The sequence below is a fragment of the Phyllobates terribilis genome, unplaced genomic scaffold, assembly GCF_046119375.1.
Source record: "Phyllobates terribilis strain yellow unplaced genomic scaffold, ASM4611937v1 Scaffold_13__5_contigs__length_258822181, whole genome shotgun sequence".
Taxonomy (NCBI): domain Eukaryota; kingdom Metazoa; phylum Chordata; class Amphibia; order Anura; family Dendrobatidae; genus Phyllobates; species Phyllobates terribilis.
In genome coordinates, this window is record NW_027362773.1 from 198,028,230 (window position 1) to 198,040,509 (window position 12,280).

The 12,280-nt window shown below is 42.9% G+C and overlaps 1 long non-coding RNA gene across 1 annotated transcript in view; it reads right to left on the reverse strand.

Moving 5' to 3' along the window:
• Window positions 1–4,047: 4,047 nt before the first annotated feature.
• LOC141174655 (uncharacterized) overlaps window positions 4,048–12,280 on the reverse strand; it is a 33,345-nt gene continuing 25,112 nt past the window's right edge. Inside the window, exons 2-3 of the long non-coding RNA XR_012252934.1 lie at window positions 4,705–4,781; window positions 4,048–4,155 (exon numbers count right to left, since the gene is read on the reverse strand). This is a non-coding gene — a long non-coding RNA (uncharacterized lncRNA). The remainder of the gene's footprint in view (window positions 4,156–4,704; window positions 4,782–12,280) is intronic.

The window sequence follows — 12,280 nt, forward strand, 5'->3', positions numbered from 1 at the left end:
CTCCTGGGCCCCACTTTTCAGCTACATGCAAATGTGACATTGTCCTCCATCACAAATTAATATACCAATGAGCTGGGTAAATTGTTAAATAAATAAAATGCTGCCTTTGTCTGTACATAGTGATTCAATGTTGTGCCACATGCTGTTCATATAAGAGGGTGGTGGCCCACTGGAGGATTCTCCTGTACTCCTGCCGGCCAGTCCAAGCCTGATGACACATTTCTAAGAGTAGTCAGTGCTGTTCACATAAGTGGGTGGTGGCCAACCCGAGGATTCTCCTTTTCTCGTGCCAGCCAGTCCAAGCCTGATGAAACATTTATAAGAGTAGTCAGTGCTATTCACATAAGTGGGTGATGGCCCACCGGAGGATTCTCCTGATCTCGTGCTGGCCAGTCCAAGCCTGATGACACATTTATAAGAGTAGTCAGTGCTGTTCATATAAGAGGGTGGTGGCCCACCAGAGGATTCTCCTGTTCTCGTGCCGGCCAGTCTAAGCCTGATGACACATTTATAAGAGTAGTTAGTGTAGCACCCCGAGGGCTCGGCTGCTACAGGGGTATTGCACCTCAAACCAGAGGTGTGGTATTCCACTCCCGGGTAAGGATGGAGCGTGGACCAGGACTCAGTAGCTGCATGCACCACACACACCCCATTTCCGAGGGACAGCTCAACGGTGCTCCCACAAAATAGAAGTGCAGGCACGACAGCATCTGTCCCTGACTGGAGTGGGGAGGGGAAAGTACACCCAGTGGTGTAGGAGCAGATAGGGGTGGGTCTCTGGGCATAGGCAGGAGCCCATTGGTTGCTAGTCACCTGGGCTCGGGTGTTAGAAGGAGGTATATAAGGTGGGCACCATCTTAGGACAGGAGCCAGTTCAGAGAGAGGAGAAGAAGACAGGAGTTCAGCCAGAGAGGGCTGACAGGGAGCTGTGGCTCAGTCTGGGCCCAGCTCCAGAGGCAGGCCTGGAGTGGAGGCCAGAAACAGCAGAAAGAGAGAGGAGAAGGAACGGAAAGGAAAGTAAGAAAGGAACTGGAACAGAGGAGAAAGGAAGCAAGGAACACAGAGAAAGGCCCAGAGACACGAAGGCAGAAGGAACCCCATATGCCCAGGAGATACAGGGTGAAGGGTTGGCAGAGCAGAGTACCGGAACCCAAATTGATGGAGGTGACTAATCCTCAGCCAAAACCGGAGGTTGTGACAACATCTTGGTGCGACCCCTCACTACATCCACCAGGAAAGCATACCACATAGGGTCAGGGAAACCGGAGAGAGGTTTCGCCAACAGAAGGCCCGAGGAAGCTGGACAAAGGTGGGTCACTGGTGGGGACGGCCAGAGAAAGGAAAGGAAGGGAGCCCTGTGACACTCTCTGGAATTGCCTGGGAGTTGGTCGAGTCCCTTGCCTGGTGAACGCAGCTCGGCTCAGGCGGTCCCTCATGTGCACAAGTGACCTGATAAAGAACTGTGAGTAAAGCATTGAAAACTGCAACTGCACGTCTCTGTGGTTCCTCGCCACACCAGCACCATTAGTACTGGGACGCTCCCACCATCACTCCCATCATCCACATTAGCTGCCCTGAGGCAATACTTCTCCCGTGGGGAGTTATCCCATACTCGGCTGCGCAAACAACATCTGCCTCAGCGGTCGGCAGCGCAGCGGCGGTCCCCACTGACCGCACTCCACGGGTGGCGTAGTCGGACAATTACAATACCAATAGACTGCCACTGGTTTGACCGCCCTGGGCACGGACCGGGTCACCGCCACGGAGGACTACAACCCCCAGCGATCCGGCTCCGGGTATCCCCCCGCACAGCACAGGCCCAGGGGGCGCGTCATTAGCGCTGTTCATATAAGAGGGTGGTGGCCCACCAGAGGATTCTCCTGTTCTCCCGCCTGCCAGTCCAAGCTTGATTACATATTTATAAGAGTAGTCAATGCAAGCAGCAAATACAGTGTTTCCAAGTCCATATTGAGTTATTCTTACCTAATGATATTATATATGCAGATCAGACCCATAGATGACCTTACTAGTTACCTGTAAATTAAAGACCAGATAGAGTGCACTGAGGTTTGAAGTTAATGCTCGGTACGGATGACTGCTGTACATATAATGGCTTTTAAGTGCCTAGTCTAATGTGAATTAAACATGCCTAATTTAATGTAGCGATAGATTCGCTATGCATCCTGATAGTACTTGTCATCTCTTACGTCTTCTCTTTCACAGATTGTAGCATCTACTGCTTGAAACCCTGACAACCAGCCCTCCAGGTCAATGTAATTTGTAAGCCTTATAATACCAGTAACATTAGAACATCTGTAGTCAATACTTTCTTTGTTTTCCGCCTTAATATAGAAAACTGTACAATCCTAGGAAGGTAATTAATTCCCCAACGTATAATATTGTTTCAGGTAGATTAAATATAGACCAAAAATTAAATCAAATTATATTTTGTGTGCTTGGTTTTCTTTAGGGAAACCAAAAACCGCTGAAGTGTAAATGTCTAATTAATTATGTTGAATGCTAATGGATTTTAAATTAAAATACCGGCAATATTTAGCGCGACCAATTTCCAAGTGACTAAAAAGATATAGATCTGAATCAAAATAAACTCTAAGTATGTACAATATGGTTTATTTAGAAAAGCAAAGTCATTAAAGGGATTTTTGAAGATTGGACTATCGATAGGTCCGATCAGTGAGGGTCCGCCCTTCGGCACTACTGCTGATCAGCTGATGGGGTCATGACACTCTGAACTTTTGAAGTATTATTCAAGAAAAGTGAATTCGACAATTTTACAATACCGTGCCTGCAACAAACACTATTAAGTAGACGGAGCACAGATAGAGCTCGTGCACATGACCATAATATCTGTCCAAGTGATATCCATCAAAACATCAGATTTCACTTGGACCAATGTTATTCTATGGGGCCGTGTATATGTCCAATTTTTTTGCCTTGGGCAGTCTGTTCGAGGAAAAAATTGCAGCATGCCCAAGTTGGATCCAATTATCGGATCGCACTCAGCCATGCAAGACAATGAGTCCGTGGAAAACATTGTGCTGCACTTGAATGACATTTGAGTGAAGAGCGATTTTCATGAATGACAGAATGGAGAAGATGGGGATCCAGTTGAAATCATATTTTTTTAGCCGGACAAAAAAGTTGTGTCTGAACAACATTTTTTGTCAATGGATTGCTTCTGGATCCGTTTTAATGGAAGCTTACTGGACATGTGAACATAGCCTAATAGGCAGGTAGTTGCTAACAATCTCTGGACAATTCTGCTGCATCAATTGACCACTTCCCAACAGAGCAGCTCCTCCTCTTACAATCTGCTCTGTTGATGAGGCATCATTGCAGACATCTTGCTGGTTGATAGCTGGCTCCCTGCAGTTAGGCAGTAGGGATCTGGCTGTCAATCAACATGACATCAGCAGAGACGCCCTGTCAATAGTGCAGAGTGGAAGAGAAAATGCTCTGCTGAAGGGAAGTCACGAGATGGAGCAGTCTGACCGGCAAAGATCTGAGCATGACAGCTCTGAGCCGGCAGAGATCAGCACTGGGCAGAACAGGCAGGTAGTTAGCAGGCAGATAACACCTCTAAACACAAATGATAACACAGGATCCACCATTTACAATAGGCGATATCACAGCTCACATGTTTCCTCTCCCTTCTCAATGACTTTTGAGCATGCACCTTAGATGCTTCCATACAAAAGATGGGGTCAGAGTGTTGCCCTTTTGTGTATTGACCACTAGTGGCTGCTATTATTTACTTTGAAAATTTTGCTGCATTTCCACTTCTCACCACTGGAGGCTGTTATTGTGTTTCTGCAATCACCCTTTAGTAAAATGGCTGATGTTGAACCAGTGGGAAGCCATCTGGTTTCCTATTTGGGTCAAATTAAAGCCACATGGAACTCTCACTCACTGACTTTAGTCTAGTTCCAATCTCCAGTTCCAGAGAATATTCTTACCCAGACTGTTCCCACTCTTCCTCGCATTATTCCTAGTATTCCAAGTGCTGCTTCCAACAACTTTAACTACCTTTTGCTTTGCCCTGCTTATGCTCCTCTGGCCATTGGATTCCAGCCGTGCTCCACCAATATCATAACACAGAGTCCGCTCATTGTTTCTAATGTACTTGTGAATTTCCTGAAACAGGAAACAGGAAGTTAAAGTCTCAAATGCCCCAGTGGCCAGTGTGAGTATTGCTTAATTTTAATTTATTATTTTATTTTTTGATAGGCATTGAGATACGAAAAATACAATTCTGAAAATTGTTAAAAATAATAAAAAAAAAGAGATTAAACACAAAACCTAAATTAAGCATCAGGTTATTTTCTCATTAAAGTTTCCCTTTAACCTATTAGGAATTAGTGACTGTCAATGGAATGGTGTCATTGTTCTTTTCTGTCCTCATTGGTGACATTTGCTTTTGTTCTCTCCAACAGTAAAATAAAACTGAGTTAAGACCTTGTTTTCCGAGACTTGATTAAAGTTTCATAAATAGAAGAGGCTTTTTGTCAGTAAGTAGCGAGTTCTGTACGGACAACAATGTAGCAAGAATTCTAAAAACCCATAAAACATCTCACTAGGACAGTCACCTTCACTGGAACACATTCAGTTTAAATTTACAGTAATAGTGTGTTTCTTTCAGTGGTTCTCGCTGTGTTTGTTTGCAAACTAGTATGCAGTACTTACAAGTCTGTGGTTTCATTGACATATTCTTTCCCTCTCCTGCGGTTTTTAATTGAAATTCCTACTGCTCGGAGAAGCTCCTGTAAAGAAAGGAGAAAATGAAATAAATAAAACTTTTGTGATTTTCTTCACAAAAAAAAAGATCTTCAATTAAATTTTTTTTTTCTACCAGATCTTTCAAAATTAATTAAATAGAAAATGAAAGAAAATAAAAATTGACCTTAGGAAAATAAATGATTCTATTCTGGAGGTCAAAATAACAATATACTTACTATATCCAATCTACTCTGATTTTTGGGGTCCTCTGCAGTTATGCTGTTCGATGCTGCGGCGAGCAGGAACAACAGATGTTATGTTCCAAAGAAAAGGAAGAACAGCGGGAAGGGACAAATGGCACTGGCAAGAAAAGGCAGGGCCACACGACAATGGCAGCGCAGGACCAACCTGGAATTGGAAAAGTATGCTGCATATATGGAATAGTTTCTTATTTTTTATTTTGACCCCAAACACTGAGATTTCAAAATCACATAAGATCTATGATATCCCACTAATTTCCACTAAAGAGTTTTTTGTAGACCATAAAAAATGACCTACCGTGTTTCCCTCAAAATAAGTCCAATTGGTGGCCAGCAGCCTTTGAACATAGGATCTGCAAATTCACAGTAGGTGATGTAACAGCTCACCTCCTCCTCCTCCTGTACAATGACTGATAACACCTCTATATACAGTAGATAACACAGGATCCACCATTCATAATATGTGATGTCACAGCTCACCTCCTCCTCCTGTACAATGACTGATAACACCTCTATATACAGTAGATAACTGTTATGATCTGCTACAAGCACTAAGGAAAGAAAGGAGATCTGTCCCTACAATAGAACTAAGCTAGATCCCTACGATGTAACGGGGAACCTGATCCTGCGATCAGACCCGCTAAAGTCCTCGGCTAGTCTGTACCAAGACCTATAGATGCAAGGGAGGGATCCCTACAAGAACTAGGGACTGGGATAAAGTTGGGCACCTCCTAGCAGAAATTGTAGCAGTAAAAGACAAACACACAACATAGAACATAAAGGTTCGAAGACCAAGCTAAACAGACTGAGAAAGGAATCTAAGCACCAGGCTAACTTAAGAGTAGAAATTACAATGAAGTCCAGCAAGGCCAGGAGGGCGGAGTAGGATTAAATAGGCAAACAAGGTCATGTGACCAGCAAGATAGAAAAAACCTAACAGGAGAGTTCTAACAGTACCCCCTCTTCTATGAGGATCCTCCGGATCCCCTAGGCCCAGGCTTATCAGGAAACCTCTTGTGAAATGCTCTGACAAGTCTGGAAGCAGAAACATCATCCGCCCTCACCCATGAGTTATCCTCGGGTCCGAAACCTTTCCAAGCGACGAGATACTGCAAACTCCCTCTATACCGTCTAGAATTTAGGATGCGGGAAATTTCGTAATCCCCGTCCTCCACCACCGGAGGAACAGTGGCAGAGACGTCTCCATCCGACACACAAGCTCTTTTCAACAGAGAAACATGAAACACCGGATTAATCTTCCAGGAGGTAGGAACCTCCAACCTAACAGCAGATTGGTTAACTACCTGAAGCACCTTAAAGGGCCCTACAAACTTGGGACCCAATTTTTTAGAAGGAATCCTCAACCGCAGATTCTTAGAGGACAACCAAACCATGTCACCAATAGCAAACAAAACCTCTTGCCGTTTCCTATCAAAGTACCTCTTAGATTTTTTGCTAGCCTCCTGAAGATAACCACGCACATCTGTCCAAACTCTCTCCAAGTCACCGGAAAAACTCTCCTCCTCAGGCACAGCCGATACCAATTTGGAGAATGACCCAAAAGACGGATGTCTCCCAGAACAACAAAAAAAAGGTGAACAACCAGCAGAAGAGGATGTATGGTTGTTAAGAGCAAACTCAGCAAGTGGCAGAAACTCAGACCACCCCTCCTGATTGTCTGCCACAAAACAACGCAAGAACTGCTCAACATCTTGATTCTTCCTTTCTGTCTGGCCATTAGACTCAGGATGATATCCGGATGAAAAGGACAAATGAACTCCCAACCTGTCACAAAAAGCACGCCAAAAACGAGCCACGAACTGAGGTCCTCTATCCGAAACAATGTCAGTAGGAACACCATGTAGTCTGACAATTTCCTTGACAAAGGCCTTAGCGAGTGTCTTAGCGCAGGGCAGTTTGATGAAAGGAACCAAGTGACACATCTTGCTAAAACGGTCCACGACCACCCAGATGACTGTGAAACCCTCAGAGGGGGGAAGGTCAGTAATAAAGTCCATAGCCAGATGTGTCCAAGGTGCACTAGGAACCTCCAGAGGGCAAAGAAACCCCGCTGCAGGAGTATGTGAAGACTTAGATCTAGCACACACCGTACATTGACGCACCCACTTAATGACTTCGTTCTGCCATCCAGGCCACCAAAAACTGCGACCCACAAGTCTCTTGGTCTCAGAAATTCCTGGATGACCTGCCAACCGAGACTCATGACACTCAACAAACAAATCTCTCCTAAAGGTCCTAGGCACAAGCAACCTCCCATGGGGAGTGTTAGATGGGCATTCTCCTGTGCTTTAAGAATCTCATCTTCCAAAAAGGAGTCCAATGCAGCAATCACAACACCTTCTTGTAAAATGCTCCCCTCCTCCTCAGCACCGACCATGGGAGAAAAGCTGCGAGACAAAGCATCAGCTTTAACATTCTTGGTACCGGGATGTAAGTAACGGAAAAATTAAACCGCGAGAAAAAAAGTGCCCACCTAGCCTGACGGGCATTCAAGCGCTTGGCAGCATCAAGATAGATCAGATTTTTATGATCAGTGAAAACCTGAATGGGAAATTCAGCACCTTCCAAGAGTTGACGCCAGTGTTCAAATGCGAGTTTAATAGCCAGCAATTCCCGATTACCAATATCGTAATTAAATTCAGTCTCAGAAAAATTTTTTGAAAAAAAAGCACAGGGATGTACTCCATCCTTGATTTCCTGAGACAACACCGCACCGACCCCCACCGAAGAAGCATCAACCTCAACCAAAAACGGCTTAGTCACATCAGGCTGCATAAGGATAGGAGCAGAGCTGAACCTTTCCTTTAGAAACACAAAAGCTTCAATGGCCTCAGTAGTCCACTGGACAGCATTAGCACCTTTCCTGGTGAGATCGGTCAGTGGTTTGACCATAATAGAAAAATCTTTAATGAATTTTCTGTAATAATTGGCGAAACCCAAAAACCTCTGTATCGATTTCAAACCAATAGGCCTAGGCCATTCCTGAACCGCCTGAACCTTCACAGGGTCCATCTCAAAGCCTTCGCTGGAGATAATGTAGCCCAAAAAACTAATTCTCTGTACAGCAAACTCACATTTCTCCAGCTTAGCAAAAAGCGAATTGTCAATTAATAACTGTAATACCTCACGTACGCTCCGCCAATGAGACTCCAGATCAGGCGAATAAATCAAAATGTCATCCAAATACACAACCACATTTTTGCCGATCAAAGGTCTAAGGATGTCATTAATAAGATTCTGAAAAAATGCTGGAGCATTGGTAAGACCAAAAGGCATAACCAGGTTCTCAAAATGACCCACAGGAGTGTTAAAAGCAGTCTTACATTCATCACCCTCCTTCATGCGCAACAAATTGTATGCCCCCCGGAGATCAATTCAGAGTAGAACCACAATCCACAAATATCCGAAATTCAATTAATTCTTCCTGAGCAGTGGTAGTAGCAGAAAGAAATACCCCTTTAGAATTTAAACAGGCAATACGGGCGTAACTGACCTTTTTTTTTCTTTGTTCATACGAAGTACACAGTTCTTAATAAAATGATCAGATTTTCCGCAATAAAAGCACAAACCTTCAGAAGATCTGCGGTCTTTTTCCTGAGAGCGGGGAGCCATCGCACCAATCTCCATTCGCTCTCCAATGTCAGTACAGACCCTCTCAAGACTCGGAGCTGACATGGCAGAGGATTTACTTTCATTAACCCTTGCACGCAGTCTCCTGTCCACCCGTATAGCTAATTGCATAGCCTCCTGCAAGTTTCCAGGTGTGGGATAAGCAATCAGCAAATCCTTAACCCTTTCACCTAGCCCCGCAAGAAACAAACTTTTCAAAGCTGAATCGTTCCACCCCACCTGGGCAGACCACCGACGGAAGTGAGAACAATATTTTTCCACATTACCGGATCCCTGCCTCAAATGTCTTAATTCAGTCTCAGCTGATGAGACACGATCAGGATCATCATACAACAAACCCAAAGCAGAATAAAAACTATCCACTGATCTAAAGCATGGATCACTAGGTTGGAGAGAAAAGGCCCATCCCTGAGGTTCTTTGCGCAAAAGTGACATTATGAACCCTATGCGCTGTGATTCATCACCAGAGGATCTGGGTCTCAAATGAGAATACAATAAACAAGCATTTTTAAAGGAAAAAAATTCCTGTTTTTCACCAAAGAATAAATCAGGCAAGCGTACCTTTGGCTCCACAAAATGTGCTCCAGAACAGCTACTCACGTGTTGTTGGAGCTCGGCCACCTCCAGAGAGAGTCCCTGCAGGCGTTGAGCCAAATCCTGAACCGACACCATGATGGAAACTGGAAGTCTTTCCTTTGAGATATTTTTGGGCTGGACTTACTGTTATGATCTGCTACAAGCACTAAGGAAAGAAAGTAGATCTGTCCCTACAATAGAACTAAGCTAGATCCCTACGATGTAATGGGGAACCTGATCCTGCGATCAGACCCGCTAAAGTCCTCAGCTAGTCTGTACGAAGACCTATAGATGCAAGTGAGGGATCCCTACAAGAACTAGGGACTGGGATAAAGTTGGGCACCTCCTAGCAGAAATTGTAGCAGTAAAAGACAAACACACAACATAGAACATAAAGGTCCGAAGACCAAGCTAAACAGACTGAGAAAAGAAACTAAGCACCAGGCTAACTTAAGAGTAGAAATTACAATGAAGTCCAGCAAGGCCAGTAGGGCGGAGCAGGATTAAATAGGCAAACAAGGTCATGTGACCAGCAAGATAGAAAAAAACTAACAGGAGAGTTCTAACAATAACAGGATCCACCATTCACAATAGATGATGTCACAGCTCACCTCCTCCCCCTACTGTACAATGACTGATAACACCTATATATACAGTAGATAACACAGGATCCACCATGCACAACAGATGAAGTCACAACTCACCTCCTCCTCCTGTACAATGACTAATAACACCTCTACATACAGTAGATAACACAGGATCCATCATTCACAATAGATGATGTCACAGCTCACCTCCTCCTCCTCCTGTACAATGACAGAAAACACCTCTATATACAGTAGATAATACAGGATCCACCATTTGCAATAGGTGATGTCACAGGTCACCTCCTCCTCCTGTACAATGACTGATAACACCTCTATATACAGTAGATAACATAGGATTCATCAATCACAATAGGTGATGTTACAGCTCACCTCCTCCTCCTGTATAATGACTGATAACACCTCTACATACAGTAGATAACACAGGATCCACTATTCACAATAGGTGATGTCACAGCTCACCTCCTCCTCCTCCTGTGCAATGACTGATAACACCTCTACATACAGTAGATAACACAGGATCCACCATTCACAATAGGCGATGTCACAGCTCACCTCCTCTTCCTGTACAATGACTGATAACACCTCTATATACAGTAGATAACACAGGATCCATCAATCACAATAGGTGATGTCACAGCTCACCTCCTCCTCCTCCTGTAGAATGACTGATAACACCTCTATATACAGTAGATAACACAGGATCCACCATTCACAATAGGTGATGTCACAGCTCACCTCCTCCTCCAGTACAATGACTGATAACACCTCTATATACAGTAGATAACACAGGATCCACCATTCACGATAGGTGATGTCACACCTCACCTCCTCCCCCTCCATTCACAATGGCCTTTGTCCAGATTGGAGGATACTCAGATTTGAAGCTCAGAAGGCTTCCACACAAATCAGTCTATTGCTGCTAATGTCCATGTGCCCAACAGGAAATAGAAGTCATATTAGGCCTAGACACCAGTGTGAAAATTGCAAGTATTTATTTTTTTATTTTCTATACATAGTAGTAATATAAATCATAATAATAATAATAATACTGCATAAAAATGCATTCAACATAAAAACCTTGTTTAAATAATAGGCTCTTTTGTAGTGTCACACTTCCTTTAAAATCAGTTATTTTTGCTACCAAATCGGTTCAGATCTGCTATACAATACTAATTTTGAAATGCCTACACTGCATCTGAATAAATAAAAATACAATTTTCCTCGAGTGCTTTCCGATAACTGGAGAACTGAACAGCTTGCGAATGTGTCAAATCTTCTGTTGTCTCCATTCCTTCATAGCGTCCTCGGCACTTATCAATCAGGCATTTCCCAATTGAATAAAATTAGTTCTTGTAATCATCGTATGAAGATTATGATTACATTGGCATAATGTACAGCACTCAGATTCATTTTATAAACTGCACTAGCGACTTCATAACCAGTGTCTAGTGGTTCAATAGCACATTTTGCCTAATAGGAATGCAATCTCTGCTGTAATTGCTGTCTATGATCATGCTTACTCTCAACTTACATTTTAAAGATGCGCTATCACTTTAACTTAATGATTTTTCTGCAAATGTCATTTACATATAAAATAAAGGAGATGTTAGAAAACTGTAGCTTTACAATACCAACTTCAGAAGAAAGATGGCGCATGGTCAATTTAATGAAATACTGAGATCAATTCGACACAAAATAGTATTTTAATATAGAACCCAATTGTGTAAAAAGCCTACTTTGCAGATCTCTAAAAAAAATAAAAGGAGTGCCAGCCGATGAGTTTTTTTATTTGTTATTGAATATTTTTATCTATTAAATTAATTCTGCAAGTATCTGGCTGGATTGGCAATCATTCCAGTATATGGTTTAACTTCCACTGTATTGTTCAGTGTGCAAGGAGGAGAGGCTGACCTGGAAGAAGGGGAAAAGGAATCTTTCTCCCCCCTACAAAGTAAGTGGAGCTTCAATCCTTCAACTCCCCTACTTCCTGTGTTGACTTACCGGGGCTCCTTGGCTGGCGCTCCTTTTTTGTTTGTTTGTTTCAGCTGTCTTACAATACGCGCGAACCTGGTATCAGCAGGCTGATTGAGCTGTAACAAAGTTTCTACATTCAAGATAGATATTTATTTAGTGTGTTTTGTTGGTTTTTCTTCCCCTCCTCGCCCCTCAGAAGCGCTCCTTTTCAGCTTTTTTCTTGCTTTTTACTTTGCAGATAAGTCCAGTGCAGGAAAAGTAGACAATTTTTGTATATATTCAAGACAAAAATTGTATTGTCTGGGATATAAATATATATATATATATATATATATATATATATATATATATATATATATACATTTTTTTTTTCTTTCTTTCATATATATATATATTTCAGATATTTCTTTTTTTCCAAAGCAGGACTTTGACATGGATGTACCAGAAATGTGAATTTTCTAAGTCATAATCAAT